Raw genomic sequence first — 23,017 nt, forward strand, 5'->3', positions numbered from 1 at the left:
GATTTTAAAACAAAAAGCCTCTGCTTAACCTTTTATGTAAGAAAAGGCCTCTGACTGTATGCTACCATTCAATACTGCAATAGCAATGCTGAACTAAGTTGCAAACGTAACTTACTAAAATGCGACATGAAACACAATTTTCTGATCCAAAGTACAGTACATTGGTGAGGCCTCTTATGGAAATCTGTGTCCAGTTCTGGCTGTCCTGTTCGAGGAAAGATAGAGGAAGCTGGAGACGTTCCAGAAAAAATTTACCAGGATGTTACTGGGGATGGAGGGTTTGAGTCATAAGGAGAGGCTGGATAGGCTGGGACATCTTTCACTGGAGTGTAGGGGGTTGAAAGGTGACTTTATAGAGGTTTATAAAATCATTAGGGGTATAGATAAGGTGAATTGCAGGTTTGTTTTCACTAGGGTGGGGATATAAAGACTAGGGGACATATTTTTATGGTGAGAGGAGAAAGATTTAAAAAAGACATAAGGGGAAAATATTTAACACACAGAGTGGAGTTAGTGTGTGGATTAAACTTCCAGAGGAAGTGGTGGATGCAGGTACAGTTACAATGTTGAAAAGACTTTTAGATAAGTACTGAATGAGAAATGTTTGGAGGAATATGAGACAAGTGTAGTAGGTGGGACTAATTTAGTTTGGGGTGTCTGGGTGGCATGAACTGTTTGGACTGAAGGATCTGTTTCTGAGCTGTATGACTGTGTGAATGGATGACTCTACGACCCACTGAGGTGCAGTTGAGGATACGGGGAGTAGAAGATATGATTGAAAAGAAAGGGAGAGGAAAATTTATTTATTTTTGAATCTCATATTTCTACCTGTATTGAATACAATGCCCTCTCCAAAACAAATTAAACAACTGAAAATTTCAAAGTCAATTTCTGTCAAATAAAAGTATAGAGAGTTACGGAACGTAGGCCTGTGATTGAAGTGAAAATACAGATTGGCCACGATGTAGCTGACTGAGGCTTGAAGGATTAAATAACAGACTCCTGATCCCAAGTTCTAACTCTACAGAAATGTTGCCAAACAAGAATGCGTCAGCACAATGCTGCTATTTTAGTGAAAGTTATTTATAGGTTTGCTCATCTCCACTCGCCTACGCATTCCGCATTCACACCTCCTTATTTCTGAATTATAGACAGTGCTTTTTGTGTCACAGCTGATGTTGTGGGCAGAGAACAACAAATGGTTATAAAGTAAATCAAAATCAAGTAGGCACAGTTATCTGTTAGAGGTAACAATTACATGGTAAAGATTGAATACTTTAACATTGCATATACGCTATGTAACCTTCACATCAACACAAGTTTAAATTTGTCCCTTGGCACAGTGTAATTTAGAATCCTACAGAATAAGTTGCCCAAAGTTCTACTATGCCACACTTTGGGAAAGCTACCAAATTAGTTCCACTCAACCAAAAATGAACTAAGATTCTTGAATTCAATCTAGTTCTACAATTTGCAGTGTTTGGAATTTGAACCCATAGCCCGACTTCGCATATAGAAACCTCCTACAAACAAAGCACTATTGATAAGGCAACATAGAATAACATAGCAAAGATGAGTGGGAAGCCAGAGGACTGGGAAGCTTTTAAAGAGCAACAGCAGATAACTAAAAAGGCAATACACAGAGAAAAAATGAGCTATGAAGGAAAACTGGCCAAAAATATAAACGAAGATAGTAAAAGCTTTTTTAGGTATGTGAAAAGAAAAAAAATGGTTAAGACTAAAATTGGGCCCTTGAAGTCAGAAACGGATAAATTTATTAGGGGGAACAAGGAAATGGCAGAAGAGTTGAATAGGTACTTTGGATCTGTCTTCACTAGCGAAGACACAAGCAATCTCCCAGATGCAATAGTGGCTGAAGGACCTAGGGTAATGGATGAACTGAAGGGTATTTATATTAGGCAGGAAATGGTGTTGGATAGACTGTTAGGTCTGAAGGCCGATAACCCGGGACCTGATGGTCTGCATCCCAGGGTACTTAAGGAGGTGGCTCTAGAAATTGTGGACGCATTGATAATTATTTTCCAAGGTTCTGTAGATTCAGGATCAGTTCCTGCAGATTGGAGGGTGGCAAATGTTGTCCCACTTTTCAAGAAAGGAGGGAGAGAGAACACAGGAAATTATAGACTGGTTAGCCTGACGTCAGTGGTGGGAAAGACGCTGGAGTCAACTATGCTGGAGTCAACTATAAAAGATGAAATTACGACTCATTTGAATAGCAGTAACAGAATAGGTCAGACTCAGCATGGATTTACGAAGGGGAAATCGTGCTTGACTAATCTTCTGGAAATTTTTGAGGATGTATCTATGAAGATGGATAAGGGAGAACCAGTGGATGTAGTGTACCTGGACTTTCAGAAAGCCTTTGATAAAGTCCCACATAGGAGAACAAAATTAGGACACATGGTATTGGGGGAAAAATACTGAGTTGGATTGAAAATTGGCTGGCTGACAGGAAGCAAAAGGTAGTGATAAACGGGTCCCTTTCGGAATGGCAGGCAGTGACCAGTGGGGTACCACAAGGTTCGGTGCTGGGACTGCAGCTGTTTACGATATATATTAATGATATAGACGAAGGCATTAAAAGTAATATTAGCAAATTTGCTGATGACACAAATTTCGGTGGCAGTGTGAAATGTGGGGAGGACATTATGAGAATACAGGGTGACTTGGACAGGCTAGGTGAGTGGACGGGTGCATGGCAGTTGCAGTTTAATGTAGATAAATGTGCAGTTATCCACTTTGGTGGCAAGAACAGGAAAGCAGATTACTATCTAAATGGAGTCAAGTTAGGTAAAGGGGAAGTACAACGAGATCTAGGCGTTCTTGTACATCAGTCAATGAAAGCAAGCATGTAGGTACAGCAGACAGTGAAGAAAGCTAATGGCATGCTGGCCTTCATAACAAGAGAAATTGAGTATAGGAGCAAAGAGGTCCTTCTGCAGCTGTACAGGGCCCTTGTGAAACCGCACCTGGAGTATTGTGTGCAGTTTTGGTCTCCAAATTTGAGGAAGGACATTCTGGCTATTGAGGGAGTGCAGCGTAGGTTCACGAGGTCAATTTCTGGAATGGCGGGACTATCATATGTTGAAAGATTGGAGCGACTGGGCTTGTATACACTTGAGTTTAGAAGGATGAGAAGGGATTTGATTGAGGCGTATAAGATTATTAAGGGATTGGACACTCTGGAGGCAGGAAGCATGTTTCCGCTGATGGGTGATTCCAGAACCAGAGGACACAGTTTGAAAATAAGGGGTAGGCCATTTAGAACAGAGTTGAGGAAAAACTTCTTCACCCAGAGAGTGGTGGATATATGGAATGCTCTGCCCTAGAAGGCAGTGGAGGCCAACTCTCTGGATACGTTCAAGAAAGAGATGGATAGAGCTCTTAAAGATAGTGCAATCAAGCGTTATGGGGATAAGGCAGGAACGGGATACTGATTGTGGATGATTAGCCATGATCATAATGAATGGTGGTGCTAACTCGAAGGGCCAAATGGCCTACTCCAGCACCTAATGTCTATTATCTATTGTTTATTGTCTACTTTAATGATGTTGTTTGCAAATGAATATTGGCCAGAAAACTTTGCTGCTGTAAAATAAAACAAAACATATTTTATATCCAGCTGAGGGAGCAAACAGGGCCACAGTTAAAGTCTCATCCAAGAGATGGCACCCTGAAAGTCCAGCATTCCCTCAGGACTTGTATCTGTCTACATTTTTCAAAACATTATAAGAAATAGGAGCTGGTGTAGGCCACTAAGCTAACTAACTTTCTTTTCTATTAGACCAGATAGTAGCTGATTTTGCCCTCAGCTCAATTTTCCTTGACTCTCCACATAGTCCTTGACTACCTTATAACTCAAAAACAGCCTCCACTGCCCACTGGGAGAGAATTTCAAAAATTAACAAGCCTAAGAGTAGAAATATGATCTTAAAACACCTTACTTTTAAATAGTGCTTCCTAGTTATACATTCACCCAAAAAGAGAAACATTCCCTCAATATCTCAGCTACTTCAGCATGTTATATGCTTCAACAAGATTATATCTCATTCTTCTAAACTCCAATATCAATCCAACAGGTTCAACCTTTACCCATAAGGCTACTTCTTCTTCCCAGGAACCAGCCGCATGAATTTTCTTTGAACAGGTCCCAATGAAATTCTGCCCTCATTGTCAGGAAGGTAGCCAAAGCTCTGTACAGTACTCCAGATGAAATCTCTTCAATTCCCTGTACAGATGTGGCAGGACATCCCTACATTTATACTTCATCCCCTCAGCAATGAAGGGATAGAACATAGAACATAGAACATAGAACAGTACAGCACAGAACAGGCCCTTCAGCCCACAATGTTGTGGATCTACTGGCCTTCTTAATTACGAAACAGATACATGTGTCTGAGTATGATTTTACAAGCTCGAAACAAACTGTGGCTTGTAAAGTTCAGATGAGATTGGCTGAATCAGCACTGATTAAATCAAATTTTCCTGGTTCAAGCAGAGGTGCCTTTCTCTTCTTCAGCAACCTGTTGCTAGTGTCTGGAATTGATAATAACTTGAGCTAATTTAATGCTCTTGTATGCAATAGACATATTTGTCAGATTATGCTACCTTTCATAATGTTTGCAAGCAAATAATTGTGTAAAGTTAATCTCCTGTGAACCATTTTCTTGTTCGAATTATCAGAGATCCTACCCTCTTCGATCTTGGAATTTTGCTGGGGTTCAGGTTCCTTTTCTGATGAAGGGACTAGGCCCGGAACGTCAGCTTTTGTGCTCCTCTGATGCTGCTTGGCCTGTTGTGTTCATCCAGCTCCACACTTTGTTATCTCGGATTCTCCAGCATCTGCAGTTCCCATTATCACTGATACAATTACTTCTGTGTTCAAGTGACCAGTCTAATTCAGTCCTCAACTTAACTAAGGGCAATTACAGAGGTATGAAGAAAGAGATGTCTAAAATTGGCTGGCAAAATGCACTAAGGGGAAAGCCTGGGGATGAGCATTGGTAGACATGTAAGCAGATATTTCATAATTTGCAGCATTTTTTATTTCTGGTGAAAGAGGAGGATTCTGTGAAAAGGATGAACCACCTGTGGTTAATATATGTGGTCAAAGAAAATTTCCAATTAAAAACTAAGATATTGGTATAGTGGAGGCATTGGTCGATATATTCCAGAACGCTCTGGATTATGGGAAAACTACTAGTGTGACAATCCTGTTCAAGAAGGGAGGAAAACAGGAATCAAGAAACTATAGGCAAACTAGTCTAACATCTGTTACAAAGTCAGAGATTGCCTGAGAAACTGTATCTTTGGCTTTTCTAGTACTATTTAGAGAAGGAAATCTACCATTTTTAATTATCTGGCTTGTATGTAAATCCAGACCCAAAGCAATGTGATTGATTCTTAACTGTCCTGTTAGATGACCTAACAAACCACACAGAAGGCAGCTCACCATCTCTTTCTTAAGGGCAGTTAAGGATAGGCAAATAAATATTGCACATAACCCCATGTTGTACCTGCCCTGGACATGTTTGATAGGGACAGTGTAGAGGAATCTTTACTTTCAGTGAAAAGAATAGTGGGAGCTCTACTCTATCTAACCCTGTGCTGTGCCAGCCTTCAGACTGTTTGTTGGGGATAATGCAGAGGAAGATTTACTTTCAGTTTAAATGAGTAGAAACAGTGAATTTTAGCTGAATGGTAAGTAAGAGGATGCGAGAATGAACAGCATGTACAGTGTACATGTGAACAAAGCTTTAATTGTGCATCTGTATTGCTCTGTGGATGACAGTGTCTTCCCAATATTGAATCTGTCTCAACACAAACAAACACAGATAATGCTGGAGAAACTCAGCTGGGTTTGGCACCATCTGAGCAGAGAGAATAAACACTGTGCTTGCTAGTGATGTCTACCAGAAGCTGGTATCCCAGGCTGATACTCATACCACTGACAGACACCATTTAGTTGGTTGGTCATCGGAACTGCAGTTTACAGTAGATAATGTTGCGTCAAAATTTCACTTTTGGGTTTCTACCAGCATGATATGAATTGGAAAAATCATAAAGAAGTAACCACAACAATGTTGAACAGCAGAGTATGTACCTGTCAGGAGAGGCCACTATAGTGGAGGATTATGAAGGTCACTCAAATCCTGCAGAAAACAAATAGCAAATTACTGTTATTCAAGCAGGTTCTAAAGGCAGCCAACAAAACAGTAATACTTTTCGCAATCAAACCAGCATGTCAACAACATAAAAACAGCCTTAGGGAGTAGTCAATAAAAACCAAAAGAACTGCAGATGCTGGAAACCAGAAGCAAAAACAGAAATTGCTGGAAACATTCAGCAGATCTAGCAATATCTTTGGACAGAAATCAGACTTAACAGCTAAGTTCTGAAGAAGGGTCACTCGACCCGAAATGTTAACTCTGATTTTTCTCCACAGATGCTGCCAGACTTGCTGAGCTTTTCCAGCAATTTCTGTTTTTGTTATTTGGGCAATAGTCGTCTGGTAGTACAGAATTCAAAAATTGCTGAAAATAATGAGACATGCTGTGGAAATTTTTCACCTTACACTGATCAAGACAAATAGAAGAATACCAAATCGAATGCGGCAACTATTTATTGTCTATGAGTAAGGGGTGCTGATTGGTTAGCAAGTGGACTCTAAGGCAATACCTCACCAATTAGAGATAACAAAGTGTGGAGCTGGATGAACACAGCCTAGACCCAAAACGTCAGCTTTTGTTCTCCTAGGATGCTGCTTGGCCTGCTTTGTTCATCCAGCTCCACACTCGGATTCTCCAGCATCTGCAGTTCCCATTATTTCTCTCACCTCACCATTTAGACTTTTTTTTATTCATACACTGGATGAGGGCATTGCTGGCCAGGCAGCATTTATGGCCCATCCCTTATTACCCAGAGGGCAGTTAAGAGTCAACCATATTGCTGTGGATCTGGAGTCTCATGTAGGCCAGACCAGGTAAGGATGGTAGTTTCCTTCCCTAAAGGGCATTAGTGAAACAGGTGGGTTTTAGTCATTATATTAATGGAAACATAAAAATGCAGAAACATAGAAGATAGGAGCAGGAGAAGGCCATTCGGCCCTTTGAGCCTGCTCTGCCATTCTTTACCATCATGGCTGATCATCCAACTCAACAGCGTAATCTAAATCAATAATACATGTTGTGAGTAGCTGGGGTCCCAGCACCGGTCCCTGTGGCACCCCACTAGTTACTGCCTGACAATTTAAAAAGGACCCATTAATTCCTACTCTTTGTTTCCTCTCTGCCAACCAGTTTTCTATCCATCTCAAAACACTTCCCCCAATCCTATGTGCTTTAATCTTGCACATTAGTCTATTACGTCGGACTTTGTCAAACACGTTCTGAAAGTCCAAATATACATCGACTGGCTCCACCATGTCAGCTCTACTAGTTACATCTTCATAGAATTCCAACAGATTTGACATGCATGATTTCCCCTTCGTAAGTCCAAGGAGTCTTGCACAGCTAGATTGGCAATGATTCCCTTCTCATTTCTCAGCGCTCAATCTAAGATGGCCTCCTCTCCAGTTGGTTTCTCCACATATTGGTCAAGAAAACCATCCGTATACACTCCAGGAATATCTTCCCCATTCCAATTTCTTTATGGTTTGTGGATAGTATGGGAACACCTGTGGAATTTTTGGCGACAAGAAACGGTTGCGGCCAAAAACATTGAAGATTTTCAGGAGAAATAAAGATGTAGTTCTTTGGACTAAAGGGACCAAAAGATTTGAGGGAAATTTGCTGGAAAATTGAGAACAGGGTGTTGAAATAGGATGATCAGCCATGATCATGCTGAATGGTGGAGCAGGCTCAAAGCGCCTAGCCCTGTTCCTATTTTCCATGTTTCTAGCCTGGGAAACCAATCTTGTTACAAATGGGTGAGGAAGTGTGAACTGGCTCCACTCTTTTTAAACCTCTTTAATTGGCTGCAACCAAAGTTTATGTCTTTTTAGTGCAAGGCATTCCTCAGTCCAATTAAATGTAGTTCAATAGTTCATCAGAAGTAATAAGGAACCAATTTCAAGGTTTATTCTCAGAGTGAAAGTATGAACAGTTTTATTATCTATGGAAAAAGTAAAAATGATGCAATGTCTAATGTACTAGCACAAATGTACAACATTGTAAAAAAGGACAAAGTCCAGTTCCAAAGGAAGATCGAAGGAACATACAATTTAAAATATTTGTGGTTTGAAAGTTTTAATTTGAGGCTGCAGTTGTTTAACTGAGTCTTGTATTTCCAGGTGGAGTGAATATTTCAGTTGTCTTTTAAATCCTCGCTGTTCAGATGTTTTCTCTTTATCAGATCTGTCACTGGGCACTTCTTTTTGAGCAGCTGAGAGATCACCTTCTCTAACTGGGTCCTAGAAAACCTTGAAATTGATTCCTTGTTATTTCTGGTGAACTAATGAACTAATTTAATTGGATTGAGGTATGCCTTGCACCAAAAAGAACGTAAATACATCTCTTCAGTGCTGCAAAAGCAGCTCCTTCAAGTACAACTGGTTATGATTTCCAACATCAGACTTTCTTATTTTCAAGCTTAATAATTCAAGAAGAAGGTGTCATCCACAATATATGAAATTTATCATGTATTTGTAAAGCATGAAAAGTGGTGAGGGTTTCTTTGTGCTCAACTGGAAAGAACAAGTTTCAATATCTTTTGATCAAAAATATTAATTTCAATTCACATGATTTTGTTTAGGTCAGTTTGGTGTCACAAAGCTTGATTAACCTGTGTGGTCTGCTGATTGCAGTGGCCATTTTAAGACAGGATTTTTTTTCTCCTTTAAAATAATTTTAGTCCATGAAGGCCCCAGGTACTAAAATAAGATGATTGACTTTGAAAATCAAAAGTCCATATTTTATCACCATCATGGCCCATCTCTAACCTTCAGATATAGCAGGAACTGCAGACGCTGGAGAATCTGAGATAACGAGGTGTAGAGCTGGATGAACACAGCAGGCCAAGCAGCATCAGAGGAGCGGGAAAGCTTACGTTTCAGGCTTCTTCAGAAATTTCAGCTTTCCTGCTCCTCTGATGCTGCTTAACCTGCTGTGTTCATCCAAACACCTTGTTATCCCATCTCTAACCTTCTCCAGTTCTGATGAAAGGTCATCAGCTGGAAACATTCTATATACCTCTTTGCATAGATATGTGTCAGAGTATTTTCAGCACTTCCTATGTTAATACAGACTTCCAGTATCCTCTGTATTTCATTTTCACTTCAAAGGTACTTCACTGGCTGCAAAATGCTTAATTATGATGTCCCACGGTTATAAAAGATACTGTATACATGCAAGACTTTCTTTTAAAGTTTCCTAACCAAAGTAAATAACAATTGGATGGTCTTCTACTTTTAATTCCTATGGAAGTATGGCTCAGCAATACTTCAAAGGTATAATTTCAGGTTCACAGGTGTTGTAAATTTCAGCTGCAGATACTTTATCATGATCAATGTACTCAAGCCACTACTGTAAATGGATCCATTCCACTTATGTGTCTAGACTAATTCACACTGCCCTGTTAGTACATGCAAGATATTGTTATGTTCCCTGGGATGCACTATGTCCTTCCTTTAATAGGTGAACAATATGTTTGTCAAATATGCTCTTGTCTAACCAAGGGAACATTTACTAAGATGAGGTGGTGATGAATTCTTCATCCTCTATGTCACAGACATCAAGGCACAATGCAGAACAATACTAACCATTGCACACACTCCATCTATATAACTAGCCTTCATATAATATAAAAATTAAAATGTTTTTGTCTCCCCACATCAAATGGGTCACTTTGCCTGACTTAAACAGAACAACTGCCAGCTGTTTGCCTGCGTTCTAACCCATTGAGCCTGATCAACATTCATTGAAAAATCTGCAAGCATGATCATGGCCCTTGTCAAATCTCATTGTCTGTGGGCTTCAACAATGCCTGAGTTTCAGTTTTCTCATTTTCTGTGCCACAGGAAGTTTAACCTTAAATTCTGACCACTGTACATGTGCAGGGTTTTACCAAATTGTGCACAGACATCTCCTAAAATAGCAGTAAGGTCATAGAGTCATACAGAATTTAGAATTTCACAGTGCAGCAGGAGGCCATTTGGCCTAGGCCCGAAACGTCAGCTTGCCTGCTCCTTTGATGCTGCTTGGCCCGCTGTGTTAATCCAGCTCTACTCCTAGTTATCTCAGAAATTGCTGGACTGACAGGTCTGGCAGGACCTATGGAGAGAAATCGGAATAAACTTTTCGGGTTGAGTGACCCTTCCCCAGAACTGTTTTTTACTAGCATGAGCATAGTCAATTCCTCTGAGTTCTGTGAAAGGGTCACTCGACCTGTAACATTGACTCTGATTTCTCCCCACAGATGCTGTGATTATATAGTCTCCCTCTTCACCAATTCCCTCATGACTGTACAATCCCTCAGGTTGCCCGCTGGTTAAAGCCATAACAACTGCTCCTCAAAAATTCATGCATCACACTTACAGTGAACACAATCTTTTCAAAGCTGTAATAATTGCAGCTGTCACATGACTGAGGGTCACATGGTCACATGTCATGATTGGGCCACTTGTAACTCTGCCAACTACAGTTGGCAACATTCATGTTATTGATTGAAACAGAAACATTTCAAGATTAATTACCCGGGCCCTGTTATAGGCAGCTGGGGCAGAAAAAAGCATCAGCGTTTTTAAAACATGGTTTTATTTAATTTTTGTTGATCCCTTCCATTTCTTTGCTATAAGAAATACTGCAAAAGAGATATAATATGCCTGTGAACAGATGGGGCAAATGGTGAAACTGCCAGGAGTGTAGTCAAACAGAGCTGGTAATGACACTTCCCCCTGTCCTACTGCCTTGCAATCTCCTGGCTGCTGGCTCCCAATTCCATTGTCTCATCCTGTACATTTTGTGAAACTAATGTACAAAAGCAGAAGCTGCCAGTTTCTGGACGCCTCAGTCTCATTTGCAACCAAACAGGCAAAAAAAAAAATGTGAAGGGAAACTTTCAGTGATAGGGACTTTACTTGACAACAAACGTTGGTTGCATTTTTCAGTTGAGTCTCGCACTGCTAATATAAGATAAAGAACTTACACTTTCTTCACACCCGGCTCATTTATGAAGCATTGTCACTGTTGTTTGGCAGGAAAATGCATCAACCAATCCAAAGTTCTAAAATCAGCAAGAAGCAAAGTGGGCTGTTCATCTGATTTTTGGTGACATGATTTGACGGTTAAATTAAAAGATGGCAACTTCAGGAAGGGAGCATTTTCTCAATGCTGCACTGAAATATCAATCTAGATTACTTAGCGTAAACTAAAAGATGCAATTTTGAACAGGTGCAGAAACAGAGACCTGGATACATAGGATAGCAACTCCCTCTATCCTTCATGAGCACCACCCCTTTTCCCAATTATTTCCCATCACTTCAAGCAGGTCTAAATGCTGACACCTCTAAATCAAGAATCGAGCAACTGCTGTAAAAACAGCATCACAAATTAGAAGTTGAGCAATCTAAGCATCCTGTTTTTTTTGTATTTGCAAGAAGAGGTTACATTTCCTTTAACTGTACTTCCTGATATCTTTTACAGTTTTAATATTTCAATACCATGGCAGCAGGATTGTACCATAAGTGTGTGCTGTATTATAATAACTTAAAAGCAGAAATGAGCAATAGAGGATCAGGTCATGACAACGTGCATGGGCAGATCAATGATAGCACAATTACTGCCACATTGCCCTCATATCACAGAGCACAGCCATCCTTGCCAGAGCTAGGACCTGGGCAGTAACTGGGAGCAGACATGGAAGAAGAGATCATACAGTACATCACAAGAATTAGTCAGAGTATTGGAAAGACAATGAAAACTTAATCCACAGATCTAAAGAGTATACAAGGGGAGAGGAATATGGGGGTTCATGTGACAGGACGTACTCAGAGGGTCATTCGCAAAGTAAATGGGATCTGCAACTTCAGGAGCAGAAATATAGCACAGAAAAGCAAGAAAGTTGTGCTGAAATGCTGACATCTGATTATCCCATAATTAGTGTATTGTCTCCAGTTCTGGTTATGACAGTTTAATGAGGATATGAGGAGATCTGAAAGGGCAAAGGGGAGTTTTACCCTTTGAATCTACACTGCCATTTCATAGGATCGTAGCAATTCTAGCTCAACGCCACCTTCCCACTCTCCTATCCTTTGATTACCCATTGAGGTAACATGTTGAAGATGAGAAGTCAGGATCTGCTTGAACATGTGACTTGGTCACTAGTCAAGTGCAGAAATAGTATACTGAGCCTAATCTAAACAATCTCTTGGCCTAACCAAGTTTGTAGTTTGGGTTTACAAGCCAGGCTACAACAAGAACTTAAACATTGCTAAATAAAGGCATGTTTTGTTGAAGTTTTTTGTGTTTCATTCATTCGGGCAACACCAATTTAAGTGGAAAATCAACATTTTCCTGCAAGAAAGGAGAGTTTTGATTAGTAGGTAAGTGAACTGTGAGAGATGTTACCATGGAAAATGGAGGCAAGCAGAAAGCCTGTTGAGCTACTTCTGTTAGTCAGTACAAATTTGGTTAATCTTGGGCTTTAAATCTACTGTTCCTCGTTTCTCTTGATTCAGTGAGAGGACAAAAATCAGTTAACCTTGGCTTTAAATATATTTGACAATGGTGTATCTTTAACCCCCTAAGGTAGAGAATACTAGGGATTTGCAAGCCTTTAAGTCAAGAAATTCCTCCTCAGCTCAATCCTAAATATTTGGTCTCTCTGCTGAGACTGTTAAACTACCTGGTTTGGGGACTGCATCTATTAGATCTCATTTGACGAACAGAGACAGAGTTGTTATATTGCTAGGAGACGAAGTTAAGCCAATTTGTTCATAAATTACAGAGATATATAATGAAAGTAGAACAATAATAATATCAGACTTTAATTTTTTACCCCCACATGGACTGCAAAGAGCATGGTTTTAATGAGGGAAAGAAATGATTCTCTGACATGAGATTTTCTCCACTCAACTGATTGGAATAACATGCCCTATCCAAAACTATCAGTCTTTCTATAAAATTTCCTGTCAATCTCCATTGCTTCTCCCTGTGTTCTGTTAACTAAAATCCCTCGATGCAAAAATATTGTGGTAAAACTCCCCTTTGCCCTTTCAGATCTCCTCATATCCTCATTAAACTGTCATAACCAGAACTGGAGACAATACACTAATTATGGGATAATCAGATGTCAGCATTTCAGCACAACTTTCTTGCTTTTCTGTGCTATATTTCTGCTCCTGAAGTTGCAGATCCCATTTACTTTGCGAATGACCCTCTGAGTACGTCCTGTCACATGAACCCCCATATTCCTCTCCCCTTGTATACTCTTTAGATCTGTGGATTAAGTTTTCATTGTCTTTCCAATACTCTGACTAATTCTTGTGATGTACTGTATGATCTCTTCTTCCATGTCTGCTCCCAGTTACTGCCCAGGTCCTAGCTCTGGCAAGGATGGCTGTGCTCTGTGATATGAGGGCAATGTGGCAGTAATTGTGCTATCATTGATCCGCCCATGCACGTTGTCATGACCTGATCCTCTATTGCTCATTTCTGCTTTTAAGTTATTATAATACAGCACACACTTACGGTACAATCCTGCTGCCATGGTATTGAAATATTAAAACTGTAAAAGATATCAGGAAGTACAGTTAAAGGAAATGTAACCTCTTCTTGCAAATACAAAAACAAAAGGATGCTTAGATTGCTCAACTTCTCCTAATTTGTGATGCTATTTTTACAGCAGTTGCTTGATTCTTGATTTAGAGGTGTCGGCATTTAGACCTGCTTGAAGTGATGGGAAATAATTGGGAAAAGGGGTGGTGCTCTTGAAGGATGGTGCTCATGGGAGAGTCTAGGACCAAAGGATATAATCTCAGAATGAGGGTTTGCACTTATATGATAGAGGCGAGGAACTTCTTCTGTCAGATGGTTGTAAATCTGTGGAATTCTTTATCACAGTTCACTGTTGAGGCTGGGTCATTAAATATATTCAGGGCTGAGACAGATAGATTTTTAATGAGTAAGAGAATCCAGTATTTTGAGGTAAAGGCAGGAAAGTGGAATTGAAAATTATAAGATCAGCCATGACCTCATTGAATGGCAGAGCAGACTTGATGGCTGAATGACCCACTTCTGCTATTACATCTTATGGTCTTATGAAAGCTGGAAAACAGTTATTTTAGGAATACTTTCAGCAATCATGCTGAAAATCACAGCAGTAGCTGTAGCAGAAATCTGCAGTAGTGCAAGTAACTGATTACTGTACTCCAATGACAGATCATTATATCAAACAGAGGTACCAGAAGGATATCAGCCGTTCTCACTACCTCCCAAATCATTCTGTTCTGTAGCTTTCTACAGTCTTTCTCCATTTAAATAATATTCAACTCCTCTATTCTTCCTGCCAAAGTGCACAACCTCACATTTGCCCACATTATTTTCCATCTGCCAATTTCTGCCCATTCGTTTAACCTATCTATATCTCTCCCCAATTCTTTAGTCCTCTTCACATTGCCTTCCCACTTATTTTACAAACATAGCGAAACCATGGTGATTCTGCTTGATCATATTATGTATTTTTAAATGTTCTGCTGTTACATTATTTATAATAAACTCTAAGAATTTCCCAGTAGCAAATGTTAATCCAACTGACCTTTAGTTACCGAGAGATAATGGGAACTGCAGATGCTGGAGATTCCAAGACAACAAAATGTGAGGCTGGATGAACACAGCAGGCCAAGCAGCATCTCAGGAGCACAAAAGCTGACGTTTCGGGCCTAGACCCTTCATCAGAGAGGGGGATGGGGGGAGGGAACTGGAATAAATAGGGAGAGAGGGGGAGGCGGACCGAAGATGGAGAGTAAAGAAGATAGGTGGAGAGGGTGTAGGTGGGGAGGTAGGGAGGGGATAGGTCAGTCCAGGGAAGACGGACAGGTCAAGGAGGTGGGATGAGGTTAGTAGGTAGCTGGGGGTGCGGCTTGGGGTGGGAGGAAGGGATGGGTGAGAGGAAGAACCGGTTAGGGAGGCAGAGACAGGTTGGACTGGTTTTGAGATGTAGTGGGTGGGGGGGAAGAGCTGGGCTGGTTGTGTGGTGCAGTGGGGGGAGGGGATGAACTGGGCTGGTTTAGGGATGCAGTGGGGGAAGGGGAGATTTTGAAACTGGTGAAGTCCACATTGATACCATATGGCTGCAGGGTTCCCAGGCGGAATATGAGTTGCTGTTCCTGCAAACCTTTAGTTACCTGCTTTTTTTGTCACCTTTCTTTTTTAAATAGAGGTGTTACGTTGGTACTTTTCTAGCCCTCTGGGAATTTTCTAGAGTCTAAGGAGTCTTGGAACAGATCCAGTCTTACTAATTAAGTTACAGCAATATTTCAAATTGACATAGTTTAAAAAAAATTAAAAGGCATTTCCAGGTACTTCTTTCCCATGTTAAGATACCTAAAATCTTTCTTCATCAGTCAATTCCCTAACACACCCATTAACTGAAACATGCACTTTCTCCACCGCTGACATATAGCAGTCATGATGTGGAGGTGCCGATATTAGACTGGAGTGGCGAAAGTCAGAAATCACATGACACCAGCTAATAGTCCAACAGGTTTATCTGAAATCACAAGCTTTCTGAACTCTGCTGCTTTGCCTGACGAATGAGTACTCTCTCTCACACACACACACATGCACATGCACATGCACACACACACACACACATGCACATGCACATGAATCTATGGGGTGAATTTTCATTTGCAGATACATTCTATTTTATTCAAAAACACACAATTTATGAACAGTCAGTCAATGTGGCATTTTAAAATCCCCCACTTTAGAAATAAAACCAGTCTGATTCCAAACTAAAACACAAAAGATTCTAAACAAGTTCTCACAATGAACATACATTGTCTGACCTAAAATGTCACCCTTCTTTACACTGATAAAACCTTTAGTTCTCTCAGGAACGTGACTTGAAAGGAATTCTGGGATTTACATATATGTATTAATCATTAAAAGCTTCCAACTGATTAAAGATTTAACAGCATCTTAGGTTTGTTTAGTGCATCCTCATCAATGATGTGAACCTTTGATTTTTTACTTATAAATTCTGTGTCTGATACTACCTCTCTCATTAACACCTGAAGAAGGACTGAGGGTCTGAAAGCTTGTAGCTTTAAATAAACCTGTTGGATTATAACCCGGTGTCATGTGATTTCTGACCTTGTCCACCCCAGTCTAGCACCAGCACCTCCACAACATGAGGTTGCAGAAGGCAGCTCACCACTTCCCAGGGCAGGCAGAGATAGACAACAAATACGGGCCCAGCCACTCACATCTCACAAACAAAGATAGCTGTTAAAGATTGCATGGGTAATATTTGGAAGAAAAGGAAGGAAATTGTCCCCCAGTATCATGGGCAGTCTTTATCCCTGAAACAACATTACTAAAACTGATTATCACGCTGTGCCTGCAAGCTTGCAGTACACTCATTTCCTGCATCATAATGTAGTGTTGAACTTCAAAAGCACTTTATTGGCTTTAACGCACTTTAGAACATCCTGAGCCTGTGAAAGGTGTTAAAGTGAAAATTCTTTTGTTTATTTTCAACCAATTAAGCCCAACCTTTATTTGAAGACTGACATTTTTTGAATCAAGTACATTTGCAAGGCAAATACTTGTACAATCTGGCAAATAAAGATAGTGGCTACTTCATTCTGAATACAATAGATATATTTCTAAAGTTAACATTTTTTGCTTACTGCTGTAATATCTTTACTCCAATTTGCTGCCTTGCATCCGGTTACTCATAGTCTCCATTCAATCTCCACAAGTATTGCATCAGCTCACATAAAGATCTTTTCTTCCCACTCTAATTGTACAGACTTGATGGGCTGAATGGCCTCTTCCACACCATAACAATTCCTCTATTACAGCCCATTACCTGTTGCCACAAAGAGAGTGTTGTTATACTGCTTTCTTATACTACTGCAGTCCATTTACTGTAGATGCACCTACAATGTCATTGTGGAGGGAATTCCAGGATTTTGACCCAGCAACGCTGAAGAAACAGCGATATATTTCCAAGTCAGGATAGTGAGTGGCTTGGAGGGAATCTTGCAGGGGGTGGTGTTCCCATCCACGTTCTGCCTTTATCCTTCTAGATAAGGAGATAAGTTTGGAATGTGCTGTTTAAGGAACATTGGTGAGTTACTGCAGCACAACTTGCATAAATATTGGTTTTGAAAGATAAAGCCTGGATACATTTGACTGAATGGTATCTTTTTGTGCTGTGAATTTTTAGGATGCTCTGAATTACTCAGAAACCTTTATTTAGGAAAATGTGGCAGGAACTTTCCAAAATAAGTCAACAACTTTCAAAAGCTAACTGAATTTTAATTGATATACAATTGGCATGAATTTTGCATTGCCATGGAGAAAAGGTGAAGGGGAGTGGATTAATTAGATAGCTTTTTAAAGAGCTGACATGAACAGGATGGTCGAAATGACCAGTTTCTGTGCTTTATGAACATAGGAGTAAGGAGGAGTAGGCTAATCAGCCCTTGAGTCTGCACCACCACTCATTGAGATGATAATTGATCTGATTATAAGCTCAAATCCTCATTCTTGCCTACTCCTTATAAGCTTTCATTCAGTTGCTCAGCAAGCATCTATCTACCTCTGCCTTAAAAATATCCAAGAACTGTGCTTTCACTATCTTTTCAGAAAGCAAGTTCCAAAGATTCACTGATAATGGGAACTGCAGATGCTGGAGAATCCAAGATAATAAAATGTGAGGCTGGATGAACACAGCAGGCCCAGCAGCATCTCAGGAGCACAAAAGCTGACGTTTCGGGCCTAGACCCTTCATCAGAAAAGGGGATGGGGTGAGGGTTCTGGAATAAATAGGGAGAGAGGGGGAGGCGGACCGAAGATGGAGAGAAAAGAAGATAGGTGGAGAGAGTATAGGTGGGGAGGTAGGAAGGGGATAGGTCAGTCCAGGGAAGACGGACAGGTCAAGGAGGTGGGATGAGGTTAGTAGGTAGGAGATGGAGGTGCGGCTTGGGGTGGGAGGAAGGGATGGGTGAGGGGAAGAACAGGTTAGGGAGGCAGAGACAGGTTGGACTGGTTTTGGGATGCAGTGGGTGGAGGGGAAGAGCTGGGCTGGTTGTGTGGTGCAGTGGGGGGAGGGGACGAACTGGGCTGGTTTAGGGATGCGGTGGGAGAAGGGGAGATTTTGAAGCTGGTGAAGTCCACATTGATACCATTAGGCTGCAGGGGTCCCAAGCGGAATATGAGTTGCTATTCCTGCAACCTTCGAGTGGCATCATTGTGGCACTGCAGGAGGCGCATGATGGACATGTCATCTGAAGAATGGGAGGGGGAGTGGAAATGGTTTGCGAGTGGGAGGTGCAGTTGTTTGTTGCGAACCAAAGATTCACAACCCTTAGAGAGAAGATTTCACCTCATTTTCTGTTTTAAATGAGTGACCAAAGATTTTTAAACAGCAATCTTTATTCTAGATTCTCTGTCTTGAATCTACCTATGGACTCTTCAAAGGTGTGATATCAGGATCAATGGAAGAATAAGCCGTATATTAGTTTGTACTTTTTAGATGAGGTTCATAGAAGGTTGAATGTTGCCAGGGCACTGTGGAGAACTCTTTGCTCATGATCAAATGTTACCACCTCAACTTAAAGCAAGAACTAAAATGGCTAAGGTTCAACAGAAACTGAGGGCACAACTGTACAGAAATCTGACCCTTCTGAAGGACAAAACCACAGTGTGATAGGACAACACCGCATGACCATTCTGGCAGGAGCTGCTGAACCAAAAACAATGTTAACATTTAACCAACTTTTTTTTCAGTAATGCCAATTTCAAATAAATTACAAGTAACATTTTCCTCCTTTTGCGTTGATGTATTAAAGAGTTCACTACAACATGTAAATACACTGCAGTGGAAACAATGCAGGGATGTTATGACAGAACAAAAGAATGAATGTAAGAAAAGAAAAGTGAATTCAAGGAAGAGAGTAAATTGTAGTAGGTCATCTCAGAATCACGTCTTGCTTTGCCCCACTATCATTAGGCCTCCTAGTGAACCTGGGCCCCTGGTGACAGAGCCTGCCTCATGGGGGAAGACGGATGAGATATTTAGTTCAGTGTCATTACCTGCCACTCCAGAATTGGTGAATATCTCAGAAGCAACCAAGTCATCCACCCTATCTCAATCAATGAAATCCCAAAAGAAGTTTCTGGAGAATACCTTTCACCTCAAGGTAGGCTATTGAGCCCATTCAGCTGGCCCAGGGAAAGCACAACCTACAAGTCCATTCCCATTGCCTCTCCCACTGCACAGTGGTTTTGGAGAGTTCCTTAGGAACAGGTCAGATTAATCTGACTTGAATCAGTGTTTTCAAAATAATCAGAGAAATGATTTCATCTGATAGGGGACTTCAGGCGATGAGTATGATTGGTGACAGTTAAATAGTCCTTTCTGTCTCACTTGATACCTCTGCGTGCACATTAAATCAGACACTAATAAAATGCCAAAATCCTGGAATTCCCTCACTAAGGGCATTGTGGGTCTCCCTTCAGCACATGGACTGCAGTGGTCCAAGAAGACATCCATCACCACCTTCTCAGGGGCAACTATGGATGGGCAATAAATCCTGGTTCAGCCAGCAATGTCCCCATTCCTGAATAAATAAACAACAGTCTTGGATGGTGGTGGACAATTAAACAAGGAATAAGATGTGAATTTATGAACAACCCTCTCCTCAATGAAGGTGAAGCCCAGCATGAATGCAAAAGAAACAGCTGAGTTATTGAAACCAACTTCATGAAGTCAGTGGTAATCAAACAAATTCTCCATTGGCCTGAAGAACAGGGGAAGTTGGTTGGGGCTGTTGGGGTCAAATCATCCCAGTCAAACCCAAATTCACAAACCCAAACCCAAACCCAAACCACACCATTCCCAAACCAAACCCAAAACACATTCTATCCGAATTGAAAATATGTCTCTGCATCTTCACTGTCACTGGGTCAAAATCCTGATGTAGGTATTCCCACATCAAATGAATTGCATCAGTTGAAGAAGCAATGAGGACATTTATTGGTGGGCAATAAATACTGGCCTAACCAGTGATTTTCATAAGCCGTGAACTAATAAAAATTAAAGACAAAACTTGGTCATACAGTTAAAATAGATCAGTGGAGCAATTCGTAAAATAGTGCCAATTATTTGGTTTACATTATCAATATTTTTCCAACTGGCAGATTTCATTTCTTTTATCAACACTATAGTACATGTCACTGAGATAGTTGTTAACCTTGGCTGTTAGTAACCTTGGAGGCATGATTTAAAATCCATTTCCAGAAACTTGTACAAAAAATCCAGACTGACAATCAGTGCAATGTGTTTGGAAGCCCGATGGTCCTGTATCAAAGAGCAGGGGATTTCTTCCTGAAATTCTTAGCAATAATTGTCCCTCAACCAATATCAGTAATGCAAATTAGCTCCTTCCAGTCTGTGGTTGCTTCCTCTCTGTTTATCGGTTGCTTCACTTCCCACATCCCAACAACATCCGGAACTCCGATTTACGTAGCACCTTTTAGATAAGCAAACAGCCCGAGGTACTTTCCAGGAATTAGCTCATAAGTTGACATTAATCAAACAGGTACATTTTTGAAGAGCACCTTAAAGAGGGAGAGAGAAGCGGAAATTCCAGACTTTAGCACTTGGATTGATTGAGGCCATCAATGGTGACTCAAATCAGGGAATGTTGAAAAGGCCAAAATTAATTGGAATGCAGAGTTCTGGGAATTGTACGCTTGTGAAACAACAGGTCGAAAGCAATTCATTAACTACTTTGGAACAGCCATAAGTTTTGAAAAACACCACAGAAATGGAAGTTTTTCAATATCACTACCAATGTAAGAAATTCTGTCAAATACTGTCCGTTTAGGAGAAATGAAAAGTTTAAGTGGTGCTGAAGAAAGCTAACAATAGTATAAATTATTGGAAATACTTTGAATCAGTGGGTGCTGTGGAGAAAACTGTTGTGTCTTCAGTTGCCATTGTCTGGACAGGTACTTGACCATTTCCTCCCTCTATCTATACCTAGAAATCCTGAACGTCTACTCTTGATCTAACCCATACTTCTTTCTCAACAACAAAAACAAAATTGCTGGAAAAGCTCAGCAGATCTGGCAGCATCTGAGAAGAAATGTTTTTCTTTGTTTTATTTTTTTCCTGATTTATAGCATCCACAGATAATAAAATGTGAGGCTGGATGAACACAGCAGGCCAAGCAGCATCTCAGATGCTGCTTGACCTGCTGTGTTCATCCAGCCTCACATTTTATTATCTTGGAATTCTCCAGCATCTGCAGTTCCCATTATCTCTTATAGCATCCACAGTTTTATTTGGTTTCCATTCACCTTTCTGTCCATTAACTGATTTACTCTCATTGTTCAAAACTCCAGGGGATACGGGCCTAACTGTTCAAAGCTTCCTCCTAAGATAACCCCTCCATCCCAGGATCAGTTGAGTACATGTTTTCTGCATTGTCTCCAATGCAAGTACATCTTTCTTTTTGAGGAGTCTTTTGGCACAGTGTAGTGTTCCAACTCTGGGTTCAAGTCCCACCTGCTCCAGTGGTGTGTCTGAACAGGTTGATTAGAAATGTAAGGAACTTATTCAAAACTGTCTGCAATACTTTAGGTACAGTCTCTACTCACAGCTCTGTGCAAGTGTAGGAAGACAACTATATGTTAATACTCCATCTGTCTAACAATGATTGCTAACATCTGATTTACCTTTCCAAACTATTGTACTACTGTACTATTCAAGACAGGTTATCAAGACAGATGAAATTTCAAAGAGAGGAAAGGTTTAGAGAGTAACGTCCTGATTTTATGTAAATACCATTTGTTGGAATGTGGAATAAAACCACAAAAAAAACTGGAAATATTCATCAAGACGGTAATGTGGAAGGAGGCAATAGCCTAATGGTATCGCTAGCCAATAAAACCAGAAACTTGGCTAATGTTCTGAAGGCCCAGATTTGAATCCCACCATGACAGATTGTGGAATGTGAATTCAGTAAAGAACATCTGGAATTAAGAATCTATTGACAATCATGAAACCACTGTCAATTGTTGGAAAAACCCATATGGTTCACTAATATCTTTCGGGGACATCCTCACCTTGTCTGGCCTTTGTATGGCTTCAGACCCCATAGCAATTTGCTAGACTCTCAACTGCTCCCTGAAATGGCATAGAAAGCCATTCAGTTGTAATAATCACTATGAAGTCTCAAAGAAATGAAACTGCACAGACCACATGGCATCATCCTGGGCACCAGAAAAGGCAATGGCAGAAACAGCTCTATTGATCCTGCAAAGTCCACCTCACTAACATCTGGCGGCTCGTGCCAAAATTGGGAGAGCTGTTTCACAGATTAGTCAAGCAACAGCTTGACATAGTCATACTCGTGGAATCATACCTCACAGACAATATCCCAGACACCACCATTACCATCTCTGAATATGCCCTGTCCCACTGGCAAAGTGCGATGCAGTCAGAAGGGAGAGATAACGGGAACTGCAGAGGCTGGAGAATCCAAGATAATAAAGTTGGAAGCTAGATGAACACAGCAGGCCAAGCAGCATCTCAGGAGCACAAAAGCTGACATTTCGGGCCTAGACCCTTCAGCAGAGAGGGCTCATCAGAGCTCTCTGATGAAGGGTCTAGGCCCGAAACGTCAGCTTTTGTGCTCCTGAGAAGCTGCTTGACCTGCTGTGTTCATCCAGTTTCAGACTTTGTTATCTTGCAGTCAGAAGGGATTTGCCCTGCGAGTCTTAAACATTGACATGGAATCCCATGAAGTCTCATGGCT

The 23,017-nt window shown here is 40.7% G+C and overlaps 1 protein-coding gene across 1 annotated transcript in view; it reads right to left on the reverse strand.

Annotated features, from left to right (window-relative positions):
- The window catches only part of sh3bp2 (SH3-domain binding protein 2), a 119,789-nt gene that overhangs the window by 91,292 nt on the left and 5,480 nt on the right, over nucleotides 1-23,017 (reverse strand). Inside the window, exon 2 of the mRNA XM_048528238.2 lies at nucleotides 6,125-6,173. The gene's annotated coding sequence lies outside the window, so the exon portion shown is untranslated. The remainder of the gene's footprint in view (nucleotides 1-6,124; nucleotides 6,174-23,017) is intronic.

Source organism: Stegostoma tigrinum, chromosome 3 (assembly GCF_030684315.1).
Source record: "Stegostoma tigrinum isolate sSteTig4 chromosome 3, sSteTig4.hap1, whole genome shotgun sequence".
Lineage (NCBI taxonomy): Eukaryota > Metazoa > Chordata > Chondrichthyes > Orectolobiformes > Stegostomatidae > Stegostoma > Stegostoma tigrinum.